The sequence below is a fragment of the Pezoporus flaviventris genome, unplaced genomic scaffold, assembly GCF_033815535.1.
Source record: "Pezoporus flaviventris isolate CSIRO_AGI_PZ_B2104156 unplaced genomic scaffold, CSIRO_AGI_Pfla_v1 ptg000148l, whole genome shotgun sequence".
In the NCBI taxonomy this organism is placed as follows: domain Eukaryota; kingdom Metazoa; phylum Chordata; class Aves; order Psittaciformes; family Psittacidae; genus Pezoporus; species Pezoporus flaviventris.
The window spans coordinates 1,755,826-1,774,992 of NW_026892696.1; the positions used below are offsets into that span (position 1 = coordinate 1,755,826).

At 43.3% G+C, this 19,167-nt stretch overlaps 1 protein-coding gene and 1 long non-coding RNA gene across 2 annotated transcripts in view; one reads left to right on the plus strand and one right to left on the minus strand.

Moving 5' to 3' along the window:
* The window catches only part of KAZN (kazrin, periplakin interacting protein), a 218,921-nt gene that overhangs the window by 188,401 nt on the left and 11,353 nt on the right, over positions 1–19,167 (minus strand). The window lies entirely within an intron of this gene.
* Positions 5,489–16,567, plus strand: LOC133282994 (uncharacterized). Its single transcript, XR_009747744.1, has 3 exons — positions 5,489–5,912; positions 9,865–9,987; positions 16,314–16,567. It is a non-coding gene; the product is annotated as an uncharacterized LOC133282994 (long non-coding RNA).

Genomic DNA, 19,167 nt, shown 5'->3' on the forward strand with positions numbered 1-19,167 from the left:
GTTCCAGTGATCTGTCACTCTCACAGTAAAGAAATTTTTCCTGATGTTCACATGGAAGCTCCTATGCTCCATTTTACCCCCACTGCCCCTTGTCCTATCACTGGACATCACTGAAAAAAACCTCGCTCCATCATCCTGACACTCTCCCTTTACACATTTGTAAACATTGATGAGGTCACCCCTCAGTCTCCTCTTCTCCAAGCTAAAGAGTCCCAGCTCCCTCAGCCTCTCCTCATAAGGGAGATGTTCCATTCCCTTAATCATCTTTGTGGCTCTGCGCTGGACTCTTTCAAGCAATTCCCTGTCCTTCTTGAACTGAGGGGCCCAGAACTGGACACAATATTCCAGATGCAGCCTCACCAAGGCAGAGTAGAGGGGCAGGAGAACCTCTCTCGACCTCCTAACCACACCCTTTCGAATGCACCCTAGGATGCCATTGGCCTTCTTGGCCACAAGGGCACATTGCTGGCCCATGGTCATCCTCCTATCCACCAAGACCCCCAGGTCCCTTTCCCCTTCACTACTGTCCAGCAGGTCAGCCCCCAGCCTGTACTGGTACATGGGGTTGTTCTTCCCCAGATGCAAGACTCTACACTTGCCCTTGTTGAATTTCATCAAGTTCCTCTCCGCCCAACTCTCCAACCTGTCCAGGTCTCTTTTATCATTTATCTGCAAGGAGGGCTCCTCTGGCGCCCAGCCTGCAGTCTCAGGTGCTGGGGGTAGTATCAGAAAAGCCCAAAATATTAAAAGCAAACCCCAAGAACTCCAAGAAGTGTTTCAAAGCATTATGGTAAAAGCAGGTAACTGCAAAAAAACTTTTGAGTCTGTAGAGGACTCCTCACACAGAGCACAACCAGAAACTCTTCCTATCACCTGAACTAACAGCAATAGATCATAGAATGGTTTGAGTTGGAAAGGACCTTAAGATCATCCAGTTCCAACCCCCTGCCACGGGCAGGGACCCCTTCCACTAGAGCAGCTTGCTCCAAGCCTCTGTGTCCAGCCTGGCCTTGAACACTGCCAGGGATGGGGCAGCCACAGCTTCTCTGGGCACCCTGTGCCAGCACCTCAGCACCCTCACAGGAAAGAAGAGCTTCTGCCTTATCTCCAACCTGAACTTCCCCTGTTCCACTGAGCCCATCACCCCTTGTCCTATCGCTACAGTCCCTGATGAAGAGTCCCTCTCCAGCATCCTTGTAGCCCCCTTCAGACACTGGAAGCTGCTCTGAGGTCTCCACACAGCTTCTCTTCTCCAGGCTGAACAGCCCCAGTGTTCTCAGCCTGGCTCCACACCGGATGATGTGCCCCTGACCATCCTCGTGACCTCTGGAACTTGCTCCAACAGTTCCATGTCCTTCCAATGTTGGGGACATCAGAACTGCACACAGTGCTTGGAGTGGGGTCTCCCCAGAGCACAGCAGAGGGATCACCTCCCCTCAACCTGCTGCTCAAGCCCTGGGGATGGAACCCAATACGTTTTTCCCCCTAGTGCACTTTTAGCGCAGCCACCCCTACACAATCTGGTGACCACAATTACTGAAAATACAGTGCCGCAATGAGGAGTTCCATTAACCCACCCACTTCTCACCGAGGTAATGAAAGCTGTAGGATGGACCTAATCTCTTAACACGCAGATGTCTGATGCCTTTAACTGGCTAATTGCAGCTCCAGTGAGCTCTACGGCGGCAGATGTGGTTATTCCGCTATGGGATCTTAAATCTGGTTCATTCCACAGATGACTGTGATGTTTTAAAGAATTAAGCATCCAATTAATAGCATCAATAGGAAGAATACTGAAATTGCTCATTTAACAAGGACAGTTGCATCTTCAATTACAAGTAGTCCAGGATAAAGGAAATGGAAAACCTCCAACAGACTACCAAGGTGAAACTGCCATTGTTTCCTGGCTGTTGTAGTTGTTCGTGAGAACACAGCCCTGTTTTGCTGTGTAAAATACAGAGGATGTTTCCTCTTCCAGAGTATTTCTATTACAAGCAAACAAAAGCCAAAACTGTGGGAGCTGAACTGCAAAAAGGAATTTGGATGTAAGAGAACAAGCAATTTGCTCAGCAGTGCACAGGGAGTCCTTGGCAGGACGAGTTATGGAAAGGCAGCAAGAGGAAAACATCTGCCTTTGGTTTGGGGTGGGAGGGATGATAATCTGTCCCTGCAGGCAAGCTCTCCCATATTTCAGCCCAGGTCTTCACCCACGGGACAATTCCTCTTTTTTACTGTGCTCAGAGAGAAATCCAGCCGTGCCACTTCGTTAACTTCAGATGTGCTTATTCCAGCTTTGCTTCTGGGTGAGATTTTCCGAGGCACTGAAAGCTGCTTAACTCTGCTCCTGCTGGAGAGCTCAGCCAGCACGGGCTGCTCCCAAAATCCCACCCAAGGCGAGTATCTGACTCTGGGAGTGTCATTTATCCTATTGATGTGGGAGTTGCCACCAGGCAAAGCCATCACCCAGGGCTTGGATCAGCCCCTCTCTAGAAGCAAGGTGTGATTTGAAACATTGCTGCCCCATCATCTTGAAATTAAAGTTTATTCCAGAGTTCCCTGTAACAAATAGCAAAGAGGATTGCCTTGGCATTAGTTAGTTCTTTACTGTGAGGGTGGTGAGACACTGGCACAGGTTGCCCAAAGAAGTGGTAAATGCTCCATCCCTGGCAGTGTCCAAAGCCAGGTTGGACAGAACCTACATGGTTTAGTGCGAGGTATCCCTGCCCACAGCAGGGGGTTGGAACTGGATGATTTTAAGGTCCTTTCCAACCCAAACCAGTCTGGGATTCTGTAAGTACAGCCAATTCCTGAAGAACATTTGAGGATTTAAGGATAACCTCTGTGGGAAGGGCTACCTTCATGCACCTTGCACAACTTGGGTCTAGCAGAACAAGGTTCTCTCAACTCCACTATTCTTGTTAGCAAACAGAGAGCTATTTGGAGTAAAAAAAATCTGATTTAACCCAAGCCCTCCTTGTGCAGGAGGAGCCTGGGAAGAGCTTCACCAGACCAGTGACCTGTAGTGAGCATCCAGCTCTGACCACCTGCCCTCCCTGAACCACCAGCACACTGATGCTGCCACAGTGCAAATACTAAAGTGATTCCTGCGATACAGAAAACAGGTTCTCCCCCACTTTAGAATTTACAACACACCAACAAAAGGCTGTTGCTGGGGAAAAATATTTGCAAGCATCTGGATACTTAAACCAGCATCAGAGAAAGTTCATTAAAATATAAATTGAAGTTAATTAACTAACCAAGGGACTCCTCTGTTCCATTCACTTTAAAGCCAACCGCATCCTTCCCTCGGTCTCCTGACTGGCTTTATTCAGTTCCAGTTCCTACATCAAAGTGCTGTATTCTGCTTACAGATTCAAGGCCAAGCACATTTATCTATTGCAGAAGGAGAACTGATGTACATTTAAATGGGTGTTCTACATGTATCTAATAACTCAGGTGAGTAATCAAAGAAGTACAATCTAAGCACGAGCTTCTTTGTGTTTGGCATTAATAGAGCCCCCAAGATTCTTTCCATGCATTTCTTTCAATATATTTTTTGTTTCATGGATGATGAGGAACAAAATGGGAATTTTGTCATTCTCCAGCTACAATTAGCCTGTAGAAAGTTTCAGCTAGGAATGATCCACCTGCTTGCTTAGGCTTACGTTTCAGTTTAAAACTCAGACTCAACAGGAGAGCAAGAAACCACCATGGGGTGATTGAAAGGACTTGCATTCCGTTAAACAGGGAAATAAACAAATCAAGCTTCAAAGGTGCCAAGGGAAGTTTGGCAATGAAACTGTTGCCACTAAAAGCAGCGAGACATCTTCTGTTCACTGTGTTGAGTGAAAAATTGCAAGGATTGCACTGGCCCGAACCAAGCAAAACAATCTGCAAAGTGAAACATGCTTGGAATAGGAAAAGCCAGAGAGGAAATCAAATTCAAAGTTATGGTAATCAACTTTTTAATTCCTTTCCATTGGCCTATACTTGATTTATCTAAACATATGCAGCAAAGTATGTGCATGCATTAAAAAGCAAGTAACTACAGCTTAATCCAAAAACACTTGTAACCATCCTAATGAATAAAGCATAGAATTTGCTATTAAATTTTAGTTTACAATGATAATACATAATACATGCCTATAGATAATATCCTCCACCAAAGCAACCAGCTTATCTCCCACTGATGTGTAAGGTGCAGCTATGGCATTTTTGCAGGTGCAGGACAGCATCTCCTAACTCTGACAGGGGTTATCTTGCAACATACAACAACAAAAACCATAAACATGGCATGTCCCAGCTCTTGTTACTATGGAGGAAAGATTTCAGAGGACAAGGAGGCTGGAAGATATAGAATCATAGGATCTATGTTTTGGGTTGTAAATGACCTGAAGATCACCCAGCTCCAACCCCTGCCACGGGCAGGGACCCCTTCCACTAGAGCAGCTTCTCCAAGCCCCTGTGTCCAACCTGGCCTTGAACACTGCCAAGGATGGGGCAGCCACAGCTTCTCTGGGCACCCTGTGCCAGCGCCTCAGCACCCTCACAGGGAAGAGCTTCTGCCTTATCTCCAACCTGAACCTCCCCTGTTTCAGTTTGAACCCATCACCCCTTGTCCTATCACTCCAGTCCCTGATGAAGAGTCCCTCTGCAGCATCCTTGTAGCCCCCTTCAGACAGTGGAAAAAAACAGAAACACCTCTCTGTGTTCTCTCTCACCAAAGCTGACAAACTCCAGTTTGTGCACCCCCTCCTCTATAAAATCATCATTCGCCCTTTCTGTACTCTCCATAACTTAGTTACTCAATGAAATCCTGGAGGAGACAAAGAAAATTCCACTTCCCTTTACCTGTTGATTATCCGCCTACTTCTCACTGCAGCAAGAAGTCCCAGCAGCTGCAGAGGTCCAGGCAAGCATGCAAATCGGCTGTTTGTAACTCAGCATCTACACACTGCTGCTTTACTGCAGGGACGCTGCAGTTTCAACCACGAACCAAGCATATGGTCTAAATAAGGCTAATAAAGATGCATTAATGTTTCTGATGCCTTCCTTGTAAATAAGATTTCCCTGTAGGCTACTAATTTATCAGTCAGTTTCTTTACAGCTTAGGATTGCAGATCAGGAAGCTGTGTGTAAAGTGTTTTAAGCCTGCTACATATATTCACTATCTTTTCCTCTCTCTAGGCTAGTGTTGGGCACATGTACCCACAGCAAACATTCTGCTCCAAGACCTCTGAATTTTAGGAGGAAGCCTGTTACAAATCTAAGCAATAGATTCATAAGCTCATTTGCTGCTGAGCTCTCAGAGTTCCGATCTAGAAACCACTCTTGGACAATCTTTTTACTGACTTTCTAAGTTCAAACTTAAGTATTTCCTCAAGCCCCAACCACTGGCTGAATGTACACGAGCAAAGTACAGAGCAACCCTGTATCATTTGTCTGCCTCTGTGCCAGCGATGCTCTTCACCCACTGTGCATTATGCATGAATTCTTCTCCATCTTTTACTGCCTTAACACAAAATAGGGATATTGGGAGGAACCCAAACATCCTCCCACAGCAGGAATGCGAGGAGGAAACATGCCAGAGCCAGCACTGGTGGGAATGCCTCCAAAGAGGACCAACAAATGAACATCTGATGTGCTAAACCAACCCAATTCCATTCTCAGCTTTGCTTTCCACCGGCAATTACAGCACATTTCTGGTGAATATTTTTTCCTGGAAGCTGAAACAGTTTCATTAGAGCTTTAATCTGACAGGACAGCTGAGAACAGACTTGTGAAAAGCAATTACTTTGGCCACTGATTACTTCCCATGCAGATAGCGAGTACTCCAACTGCAGAGCGCTGGGGAAGACCACAGCTTCATGTGATGGACTACAATATCTGGAGGAGTTAATTAATCTTGTGGGGTGAGTAGGAAGAGAGAAACTTTGCGAGTACCCAGCTTAACAATCAAATTAATTGACAAGAAATCACTTAGTATGTTTAATTTAAATGCAATTAATTTATTGGAAAAACTAAAACAGCCCAGGGACAGAGAGCTGGTGCATCTGGCACAGCAGCTAGAGCAACAGTGAGTTCCCATGGCAACATATTTGTTAGAAACAAGCAAATGCACTTAGATGATGTGGTTTTGGTTTTAATCTAACAGGGTGATGAGGACTGCACCAACAGGATTCAAAATACTGAGATTAAACTGAAGAAATTAAGAGGAGATATGAAAACTTCTTTTCTTCCTCTGAGCTGGGAGGGCACTGCTGTGGGATCTGAACTAAACCTGGCAATGCAGGTGCTAATGTGGGTAACTGCAAAAGCAACTCAGTTCTGCACTGCATCAGTACTGGTGCTGATAATGCCCATATGGGGGCTCTCTACAGCTCAGCCACAGCAGATTTTAGCACCCCCACACCTACAGACAGAGGTGATTCTGTTCACTTCTACCCCAAGGGCAGCTGATGGCTTGTGTCAAGGTTCAAAGGTCCTCCTTAGAATGATTGTATGTAAAACAAAGAGGAAAAAAAGGCACCAAAACCCAGTCAGTCATTGCTATTCTTGTTCATGGATTTCAGTGAGCAGTGTCTGATGCTGTTGCAAAAAGAAGAGGAATCCTGGTACACATGAACTCACTATTATTATTATGTAAAGTTTGTTTCCTAAAGTCCTTGGCAGACACCATGTTCTTTGTAGTCTTTAAAAGCTTGCCCAGAATACTCATGTAGATTCAGGAGTCCCATCATGTACCTGGTGCAGCTTGCTCTTCCTGATGCAAGTTTTCAAACCAGTTCAAGTCAGAACTGGGACAAAGAGGAAACCTAAAATACATCAATATACAAGAACTGAGTAGACCTTCCACCTCAGGCAGCTTAGAGATTTAGGTGTAGGGTTTAGATCTAACTCGCTTTAGATATTTAGGTGGGTTTTGAACCAATTCCATGCATTTGGGCTTCTGAAACAGCACTGAGGAATGAAGATCAGAAAACAAATGAGCTACCTGTGTTGATGATAAAGAAAAGACAATTTGACATCAGTGAAGTGGGAAGCACTTCTGAGACTTTAAACATCCAGGCTGAATTTGGCCAGTTGGTTTTTAAAGGTCTCCCCTGAATGGCCTCTGTTTGTCTCCATCAAAAAATAACAGGCTATGGCCAATGGGAATTATTTGGCTTCTGGATCCAAAGAGTTATTTATCTAAACTTGATGCTTAGTTGCAATTTACTCATTTACCTTTTCTTGAAGACAAGTTCTGATGCAACCTTTAGATAGTAGATTTCCAAGCTGTCAGCAGGACACAGACCTGCATCCCTCCAGACTGATGCTTTTCTGCTGAGAGAATACCCTGAGCTGCTGGCAGCAACTTTCTGTTTAGTGGGAGGTGAACATAAACAGGCAAAGCTGTTATTTTCAATAAGCAGCTAATCAGGATGTGGTGAGCAACTGAACTCAGTCCCCTCCTTAGATTTTCCCTTTGCATTAATATAAATGGGAAGACGTGTGCCTGAACGTGGCTAAACTGTTTTCCCAAGGGACTTCAAGTTTGCCGTGTTTTGGCTGTGATTGAAACTCTCTTGCCTTCTTGTGTTGCTGTTGGGGCACTAATTTGATGAAGGTACTAACAGGAGCTTTTTGCCTTTCTTTAGGAAGTTCCTAAATATGGGGAAATTTAGTTTCATTTGCTGGTCCAAACCGGCCAAAGTGTGGATCTTTCTCCCTTTTCCTCTCATGCCTTGCAGGTCTCCCAGCCACTGGGCTACCACCCAGCGTGGGTGTGCTATTCTCAGCCATCCCTCCTCTTTGTATAATTAATATTTACTGCAGCCATGAGTTGAACTGAGGTTTTTCTCCAGTTCAGATGGGGAAAGAAGTTTCTTCTTCCTCCCTAAAGGACCACCCTCTAATCACATCCAGACTGCATTGACAGTAACAAACAGGCAGGGTGTTGTCTTACTCTTCTGAACACCACTTCTTCACGTAATCCGTGAAACAGAATGTATTTGGTACTGTGTTCATACACAGTGTGCATTATTTTATCCTTCTTAACTCAGTGAGGTCCAGCCATTCATCTTCTTGACTACTATTCCCCAAACTCAGCTATGCTTAAGTTAGATATGTGGGCTTTAAAGCTATGAATAAGGAATTCATTCACCACTTCTCCCTGGCAGGCAGGTGTTTTGTCATTGCAATTATTCATGCATCTTTATCACCCCATTCTGCCTTTGCCTCTCACGTGGAGGGCAGAAGGGAGATGGACCATCATTAACCCTGATTGATTTTGCTTTTCTCTCCTGTCTATATTGGAGTCTGCAGCACTGCTTCAACCAGTCCCATTTCTCTCCTGGGACTACCGAACAAGCCCCTTCTCCTTCCCCACCTCCCTCACTCCCTGCCTTTTCATAACCCGTTTTCACCCATTGGAGAGAGATGACCCCAATTCACCTTCCATTCTCAGCAGGTGCCTGTGTGTATTCTGGCACCTCTCCCCCATGGTTACCTTATTCTAAAGGCTTTGTGCAGATAAAGCAGTGGAAGCTGTTTCTCCTGACATCTGCCATCCCATGGAGATCCTTAGGAAATGGTTTCTAAAAACACTCATTTGGGTGACTCTTGCTCCCACACTCACGTTTCACAGTCCATGGAGATTTTCAAGCATCACGCTTGTTCAATAATCTACTTTGATTTTTTTGCATTATACATAAGCTTTACACCAGGATTAAGAATCACAACAGCTCCACTACCTTCTCAGAAAGCTGAAGTAAGCATGTCCAGGGGGACCTCCTCATCACCAGAAGTTGGGGAAATATAAAACAGCACTGGAAGGCATGTCCTTGTGTCAAGTCCTTCAAATAGACTGAAATTACCTTACACCAAAGGCTTGAAGCACGTCTCCTACATTTTTAGGGGGTTTTGACTGTCCCTTTACACCGGCTCCCCAGCTACAGGAAGTACTTCTCCATGTAATATTCACATTGGCTCCCAGCAGGTAAAAGTCATTACCATAACAAAGTTTAAGATAAACTTGGCTTTTATGTTGTTGACTGCATTAAAATTTGAATCTTGTGCCAAGTTGAGAAATTGGCACTAAAAACAGAAGAAACATATATGGTGCAATGAGTATTATTAAAAGTGAAGCCGACTAAACCGAGGCAATGAAGCCTTTCATTCAACATGCAAAAAATACTGTGAAATCACAATGAAATTACTTGATTTTGTCACTTGGTAACTGGTGTGACTGTAGCAGCACCTCTCACATGAGGAACACTTCATCACATGGAGTATTGTTCAAATCCGATACTTCCATTCCTTGACAATGTAACTTATTCTACAACATTAACACGTCATAAAACCTCTCATGTGACATTTTCCCTGGGATCATTTATTATTTAGACACTCATCCACTTCTTCCTAAATCATCAGGCCACTTCATCTCTGTCTCAGCACTTTCTATGCCAGTTCAAAAGCAAATCTAGAATGATATGGATGGGCCTATTTGCTTTATTACAGCTTCACTTATGCTCCATTACAGATCATCTGATGGTAGCTACTTGATTTATCAACGGTTTATCGGGATGCATTTTAAGACAGCTGAAAATTAAAACAAGGGATCAGACTACCAAGGTTTAAGGATGGTGTTTGGTAGGATGTTGATATCAGCTCCATGCTCTGTTGCACCAAAGCACATAAGAGCATTGCCCACATGTTTATGTCCAAAGCCTCCTCTATTCCCACTCCATTGCAAATCCATGCAACAGCTGACATTCTTGTTCTCCTATCACTCATCACAGCAGCATTTGTGTGTGCACTGGTAGCTGCTTTCTGCCTCAGATTAAATTAGAATTTAATAGGATTGCATTTGATGCATTCTAGGTAAAATTTCATCAGCCACATTAAGCAGTAAGTGGAGTGACAGCAGTGAACTGAGCTCAACAGGGACAAGCTACTTCCATCCAGGGACAAGCCTCATTTTGCACTGCTGCCTCTTCTCCCTTGGTAAATATAGCACCTTTGCATCCCTCCCACCTTGCATCCCTAAGGTGGGATGATGATACATTATTTTGCCTACAGAACCATTCAAAGGTGCACCAAGACAGAGGGAAAACAAAAACTACCATTATTTTCTGAAATATTTGGAAAATACATTTCTTTTCTGAGCCTATGAGGACCAGCATCCTTGCATTATACTGAATGTTAACTGATTTCCAGGGCACAACCTCAAGCATCACTGCAAATTTCTCCACAGATAAACTGCACTACAGCAACTGACCATTGTTTGAGGATGGTGGTGTAGGCTTGACTAAAATCAACTTAATATAAGGACATACAAGTTTTCTAGTGAGAATTACCCTGTTATACACCCAGTATTACAACCAAGAGATAGTGTAGAGAGCATCCCCATTGGACCCTCCACCAAAACCCACACCAGACAGAGCCACAAGTGGATTTTAACCCCACAGGCTTTAGGAAAGTGAAGCACCAGCACAAGAATTCAGAGTTGCTGGTGGTTTGTCCCTTAACAAACCCATTTTCAAAAAAAATCCTTAGGTGACAAACTTGCATCACACTTCCAATTGGCTTCAGACAAACAGAGATAAATGGATGGGCTGACCTTTCTCAGGGGTGCGAGACAGTGATTTCCTTTCTCCTTTAAACAGCACTAAGTGGATGTGACATTCAGTCAAGATCTTACTGACACGTGAATATTCCCCACACCATTAGAGATCCTGCTCACTCAGCTGCTGCTTCTGGATCAGGGATAATGACAAACCGGAGAGGGTGGAACACTTCATGTGCATTTAACTACTGAATAAAACTGCTGCTTCCCTTCTGAAATTCCAATTGCACTGTAAATCCGGTCCTTTCCTTCCCCTCTTTTAAAGAGCACCAGCATTTGTTCAGATACAGTTTTACATTTCACTCAAGACAGAGTTTGAAACGGAGATTTTCATCCTTGCACTGCACTCCCTCATTAATTATTTACCAACACAGTCAAAATACAGCAGCATTGATCCCAAATTTGTAATTATGGCTGACTGGTACTTTGCACTTAAAGCAGACATTCATGTTCTTTGTGTCCATCACCCCTATTTTAGCATACCAACCCTCTGAATATTTAAAGAATTTACTAGAATAGCCAAAGCTCAGGTTTTCCTGTGGGTCCTACCATAAGTGTGGCTGTTTCTTGGCTGCATGATTTCAGTAACGGATCAACACTGACTCCAATATCTATGTTTTAGTGAGAAAAATGCAGGTGATGTTAAGTTAGTGTTGTTTCCTCTAATGGCTGTGATTATCCGCTGTGCAAAGGCTTCTCTACCCTCTCCTGGCATTCTCTAGAGATGATACCACAGAAAGATAAAAGGCCAGAGGGTAATTATGCTGGTTTTCATTTCCACTGATCTCAAAGCATTGTGTAAAATAAGCAAGTGCCTCCTACACACAAGCATCAGATCTAAAAGATTACCTGGTAAATACAGAAAGAAGTATGTTTGGTTATTTTTCAAGGATTAATATTAGGAAAAACTTCTTTTATCTTCTGAAATATTTTTCCTTTTGCAGCTAACCTATTAGCTTGGATGTAGAAGGATCTGATGACAAAAAGGAGTAGCTCTAGGAGTATAGATACTACTATAGATAGTATTATCATCTATAGTATCAGTAGTGGCAGTACAGAAAAATGTGGAAATATGCTGGCTATTTTGGCATATCTTCTCCTTCATAGCTATGGCATAGCTACCTCCTTCAGCTAAAACTTGCCAAGTTTCCAAGCTAAAATAATTGATTCCAGAAATACCTTGTTCTCACTTCCAAATCAGAAAGAAAGGTCTTAATGCTCAAAGCTCCACAGACAAGGGTTGACTCTGGGGTTCCTTTTCCCTGTTTCATCCATCACATTAAAGCCCCAGCTTGTTGTACTGCCTGTGTTGCACCAGCAGTAAAAAGCAGTTGTTGGGAACTGGAGCAGATCAGATCTCTGACAAAGCTTACTGACTTTTCAATAGAGAGGTGCCTTTTTGTGCAGTTGGGTTATGATTTACAGCTCCGCTTCAAGAAGCCAACACACAGCCCTGCAATTCCCAGGCCAGCTGCTGAAGTGAAGAAGAGGGATGTATGCACAGGCACATGCACAGGGAGATCCATGCCCACAGCTCTGGCACATCTACCAGAAGATATTCTTGTCTATTATACCATAATGGTCATAATGTTTTCATCCGTGGTCACACAGATGTTGTTCAGACCTCCTACACCTGCTCCTCAGCGATTCAGATTCACTAAACAGCCCCTAAAAATGAAGTGCTCTTACAGAAGGGGAAGGGAAAAAGAAGAATCTTGCATTTTTCCAAAGACACCGAAGTAATCAGATTTGCAGTGAGGAGTTGTAAAACTCTTGATTTTTTGATATAATGATTCTTTTCCTGGGCTGTCCAGAGGGAATCATCACAGGAAGGAAGTTTCTCTTTTGTGATTACATTAATATATGGAGTAAATTTTCCTTGACCTAAAGGCAGTTTCTTGTGCTAAGCTTTTGAGCAGAGTAACAGGCGTTTGAGTCTTTGATGGCAAAAAAGACAAACTGAGTAATATTACATTACTGATCTTTATTAATCATTATATCATTTGTTCCCTTCCAAAACCGAGGCATGAGCACATTTGTAGCCTCTCTCCAGCTGGAGGTTAGACTGAAGAGCATTTACTTTTGTTTGCAAGATAAGGCACAGATTTATGCCACATTGTTCTTACTCCCTTTAATAGCTCTGTTGCAAGGCTACTACTGTCATTAGGCTCAATGTGTTCCTATCGGTGACACATAGAACTGAGAAAAGCCAACACCCACACAAAAACCAGAAGAAAATTCCAGATGAGCAAAATGAGCTGTGGTTCTTCAGCTGGCAGCACACACCTCTGCATTTCTTGTGTGAGGCATTCCAGGTTTTCTCTTCCTTCTGGAACAATTTACAGTACTGAAAAGGTGCAGCTGGATTTTCTCTTTCACTCAAGGGTCCCTCTCAAACATGCCAGAGACCCTGTGGTATCAGCAGATTTAAACTTGCCACTGATGAGCAGCAGCTTCTAATCCCTGGTTAGGTGAAGGCAGGGAAGAGAGTGAAAAAGTGAAAAATGGCCACTATGAAATAATGATATTTAAGGAAACTACGGGAGAGGTCGCTGCTTTAGTGATTTTTCTTGCAGTTATGTGAAGTGATCAAGTGAAAAAAGCCTATGAAGAACCTGGAAAGCAAAACAGAAGTATGCAATAGCATAAGCATCATCCCTCTCTATTCTGGGGCTGGGGACAGGGGATATGGCCCTAAAACCTACACACACCTTTTCCAGCTTTCCAGCCTTTGCATGGATTTAATGAACCAGCAAGACCCAGGCCCTACAACTGGAGCCCCTACAGGCACAGCAAGTGTTAGAGAAGCTTTAGAGAGAGTTTAGGAAGCTCAGTGTTTCTAAAAATAGAACACTGTAACTAAATGCAACTCACTTTTTTCAGACGAGAAAAAAAAAAAAATCACCTTCATTATTCCTGATTCTATTCTTTAAAACATGAGGTTTAATACTATTTAGACACCTCCATGCTGCAAATCGTCTATGCAAATTATTACATAAATTCTAACTTCTAGTAACATCATCCCCTCCTCCTTTTCCATGTGTACCACGTTGAAAGATGAATTCAGATTCACACTAGCAAAGCCCATTTGAATTTCCAATCAGATCCAGTGCCAAAATTTCTGCAGTTTCACTGTTAGGCAGCCAAGCATTTCTAATGTTATGTGTGTTTTAGACATTTTTAGGAAGAAAGATGAAGTGAAAAGTAATGAAATGAAATACTTTGCTGTAGCTCAGAACTTCATGCTTGACCAGGCTCCAAAATGTAGAAGGCTTTGCCTTGTCTTGAAGTAGGAAAAAGTATTTTAGATGAAGTCTAGAACTATCCAGCTCATATCCTCCACCTAAAATAGCCTAAAATGGATCTATACTAAAGTAGCCTCCAAACATTAGACTTAGAGCTGCACAGTCACTGCCAGAAAGCTTTACTTCGATTCCCATGCCAGCCTATGGACTGGGTGCATGGCCATGGCAAGGGACAGCAGCATGGACTGGTTTGGGTTGGAAGGGACCTTAAGGCTCCTCCAGTTCCAGCCCCTGCCACAGGCAGGGACCCCTTCCACTAGAGCAGCTTGCTGATTCTAACCCGCTGGTCTGTGAACATTGCTGGCTGCAAAGCACAGCTGCACTGGAGCCACCCTGTCTGCATCGTCTCACCCCACAACGTCCCTCAAGACTTTGCCTCCTCTTTTTTATTCATGCTTCAAAGAGGACTTGTTACTCAAAGTGCAGGTTGGTTTGTATTGAACACTTGTACAGCCTCTGTTATTACAGTGTGAAACAGATGTAGCTCAGCACTGCAGACCCTGATTTGAACCTCAGGACCTGAAGCACACAGTAATTCAATAAAATGCAAAAAAGCCATTCAGGAGAGCGGTGAAGGAGGGCTTGCATGCCTCAAGCAGCTATGACAGAGTTATTGTGATAGTATAGAGCAGGATGGAGATGTGCATCCACAGGTAACAGCATGCAGATGGCTGCATAGCAATAACACACAGACATAAAGCATACTTTTTTACCAGCATGGATTACACCTCCAAACCCCGCGTCACTTCCAAGCAGCTTGTTTTCAGATCAGCCCTACAAAAGCATAAATTTCTCTAAGGAGGGAAGAGCCATTCCTTCCAGAGCTCTGATTTTACATGTCATTCAGCAAATACCATCTCTACTGCCTTCCCTGGCACCCCACTGCTGGTGTTCCCATAACAACAGAGGAGATGGCTCCACCACCACTCGCTCTACTCACTACTCATTTACACCCCAAGCAGCAAAGGGGAGCCAGAGCTGCTCAAATACCTTCAGGATCTTCAAGGACCAGATCCTTACCCAATAACTCAGTCGCACAGAGAGTGGAATACACCTGCAAAAATGCTTAAATTCATCTCGTATCCATTTAAGGATACATATATGAATGAAAACATAAGCTTCTAAAAGCCAAATAAAAAAAAAAATGAGGTCAAAGCTGGAGAAAAACTAAAACCAGGCTGAAAAAAAAACATAAAATTTAAGAGAACCTCAAGTTTGTGTCTTCAGTTTCCCCTGAATCACAGTGAGCTTTACATACTGAATTCCATCAAGAAGTTTTGCAACTCCGCATTTTCTATGTGGAATGCTACACAAAATAACGCAGTGAAGCGTTGGACAGAAAGGGATAAATCACACCATACATGATGAGCTGTAGGGCTGGGACACGTGTGGTGGAACAATAAAAGATACTGATAAAACAAATACAAACAAAATAACCCCCAGTCGGGTTAATTAGAAATTCAGCAGGAAAACAGCTAATACTTGCTCAAAGCCTTTTGCTCTTCCATAAGGATTTGAGCTTACACATGTGCCCTGACAAATGCCAGTTTGGTCCTATGCCCACAGACTGCAGAGTTAATTATGTATAAGTTCACTTAATTATTCATCCATTTATTAGTTACATGTGCCCTAGTAAATACAGCAAATGCTTTTCTTCAAACATGTTACTTTCTGCTATAGTGCAACAACCCCAGCAGCTTCTCTCTCATCCTATTCTTATTTCTGTTTATTAAAGGAAATAATGGCACCACAGCAGATACTTAAAAACCATTTCGGAACACATACAAAAAACGCACCCTGAAGGACGCTTCTTTCCATGTAGTAAAATAAATTAAAGGAGCTGGTCATAAGCCTAACAACCCCCTTCCAGCACTCACGAAACTCCAGGTTATGGGTAACAAGAGTGACTTCAACGCCCATCCTTCCTCATTTTTGCTGTAGTCTGTCACTAAGTCAGGTTCACGCTGTGCCATGCTCCCTCCTCACGCAGGCTTTATTTAATACGGGAATGCAGGTACCTAAGGGAACACTCCTTATCACATTGACCTTTCAATTGCTGAGCACTCCCATTAGCTGTTCTCAGCAAGAGAGTTATAAAAACGCTGTCATGTCTCAGTGACAAGACCAGAGAGGTCTGAGTAGACCATGAAGCCATGAAAAATCATCATCTAGATGATGCATTAGAGTGCTAATGGTTTAGACTTGCAAAGGGGTGGGGGAAACCATGGTAACATAGGCAGAAAGTGGTACATGGAGCTTATTTCCTAACAAGAAATGTCATCACTAATTCTCGGGCTGCTGCTGGAGAAAGGTTAGCCCAGCCTCAGGTGTATTTGCTGGCAAAATCAATAGCCAACACATCACAGAAGCTTCGGCTGACCAGCTTACTTTGTTCTCAGGCTGATCCCACCACCATCCCTTGTGCTGCCACTCAGGACGTCCACATGAAGCAGAAGCCTGGAGCAAGCTGCACGAGCACGCACACCCCAGCCTGTGTGGCAGGAGCATCACCGTGCTCAGGTTTGCAGTCAGGTTGCTGTGGTTTTGAGGGACAGACCAGCTAGTTGGAAGAGCCCTTACTTCCAAGGTTTTCAATAGCATTCCTTACTGGTCCAGACCTAGAAGACACCAAGGCCTCCTCACACACAAGATTCCCGTTATCCCTAATTTGGTACCTACCAAAAGTGAGGAAAAGCCTTTGTTCCTCACATATGCTATGTGTAAAATGGGAATAAACAAGGAATGTCACATCAAGAGTGCTGCAATATTTATTAATCCCCTATTTTGGCTGAACTAATTAATAATAAGAGTTACTGAGAGGAATTCCCCGGCAGGATTACCACCGAATTATGACAGTAAATGTTCACTAGAACTTTATTTAGATAAAGGCTTTTCTCTAGCAGGAAATTCAACGTGCAGCTTGTCCTGAGCTTCAATCACAATCATTTTAGGTAAGTTATTTCTGACCTGGGTAACTCCATGCTTCCTTGGGGTCCTGCAAGCAACACCAAGCAGTAATTTAACTTTCCTCACACTCAGCCACGATGCAAAGGCTTTTGTCATATCCTTGGTCACTCTGTCCTAGTGTCAATCCTAAATATGTACCAGGCAAAATCCTGTATTAAGGAGAGTGCCCATACTCCAAGCTAATTTTAGATCAACTGCTCTAATATGAAGCTGAGTTAAATCAAACTGATGCAGTCCAGAAGAGTTTTGAAGGCTGCCCAGGACCTCCAATAAAACTTTTACACAGGGCAGAACTCTATAAAAACTCTTTGATGAATTTGGCCTGATCCCCAGAAGCACGAGAGGCCTTTGATGTGACTCTTGTAAGAGCTACAGCTTCCCAAAAGATTTCTTATTTCCTTGAAACACCTTTTTTACAGCAAAATGGCAGATAGCAGCTGGGCTGCTGAGAGAAGACTGAGTTGTCCTTTTGGATTTTGCTATTCAGTTTGGGAAACTAAGAACATTCTCACAATGGAGAAAGCCACAGGCACAAAAGCTCTGATTTTCATTTTTTTTTATTATTTTCTTTTTTAATTATTTTTATTTTCTTACTTATTTTTGCCATTTTAATCCCCACCACATGATTTATATAGATGAACATTTCTTGAATTAGAATTTATCGAGACACATTCAATTTATGCCAAACATGGCCTATTTGATAAACCAAATGCTGCTGCTGCTTGTAATCATCAAATGACATTAAATTAGCCAAATTACCTTGAAATGAACCTAAATCTATAACAGTTTAGCTAACCTGAAAGAGCCATCCCCTCATGGAATTATGCTTCAGCCTAAAATCTGACAGACCCATTCACACATGGCAATGCCCCCACCACCACCCCCATCCTTGGGGTACCATGAGCTACCAGCAAAGTAGAATTTGACTGTAAGTGCTGCAGAGTTGGTGTTACTGCAGGATGGATGCATGGATGGATGCATGGATGGATGCATGGATGGATGCATGGATGGATGCATGGATGGATGCATGGATGGATGCATGGATGGATGCATGGATGGGAAGTAACTTGGAGCACAGAACAGCTTCACTTAATACTGCAAGCTTCTCATGTCCCTTGCGTATGGCCACTAGCAATGGCTTAAGATGGTGAGGAACTGCAGGAGATCCCCGTGGTGCAGTTGTGGGTTTGATGCAGTACAAACCTTTTTATACCCATAAACTCCGAGGCGCTTGAGTTGGACTCTGCTTTGCAGTGGACTCTGCCTCCCTCTCCTGGCCTGTCTAAATGAGAAACTGGCGAGTCGTTAAACGAAAGCAGCACCAGCCAGATTAGGATTTGTCCATTTAAAATGCTCAAAGCCTATAGATGAGAACAGTGAGCCCTGAGGAAATCCTTCCCATCATTAACCTACCGACCCTGAGCTGATACTTCCAAAACCAGGTTTTGCCACGGACTGGCAGCTGTAACAAATGCCCAGTAAAAGGCAAGATAACAGGCAAGCCAGTAATCCCTGTTTAAGATCACAAGCACGGGTATCAAAGCCCAACAATTTCCACTCAGGCTTTCTTAAAATAAATGATTACAATCACGCTCTCCCATTAATCATTTTAAACTTCATACAAAACGCACTCCCCAAGGGAAAGGGGAGGAAGGGGGAAGCATCAATCTTGAGCCACGATTCCCTAATTCAATCAACAAGAATGAAAGCAAAAAGCCTCAAGTGAGACATTATCAAGCTCAATGAAAGTTTAAGCGTAACAAAATCCCTCTCTCTACAGGGAGAGTGTAATTTTCCTGGAGTCAAAGAGCACTGGGGCATTCCCAGGTTAACTGGGGGCAGCTGGGTTAGGAAAACTGAAAGGGAAGGAGGAGGAAAAAAAAAGGAAAACTAGCTAAAACACCCTGTTCTACTGCTGAGGCAAAACAGCAGCTCCAGCCCGAGTTAGTTATGTAGATAAATGTAAATGAATGCTTAATCGTTGGCAACATTTTAAGTATCAGATTCCTAGGTGTACCTGGAACACAGTAAAATACTCCGGATCAATAGGATAATCAGCATTAGATCCCTGTAGCTAGATTCAGAAGAATGTCATCTGTATTTTAAACTTTCCTGTGTGTACTTTGCCATCAGAGCTGGAGAGTATGTGGTCTTCAGTGTTTTCCACAGGGTGGACAATAGATATTCCACCCTCAGAAAATCATGGCACTCCCTTTTGCCACCTCGGACTCGAATATCAAATTTATAATGAAAATGCAGAACTTGATAGGGGAGAAAAAGTCACTT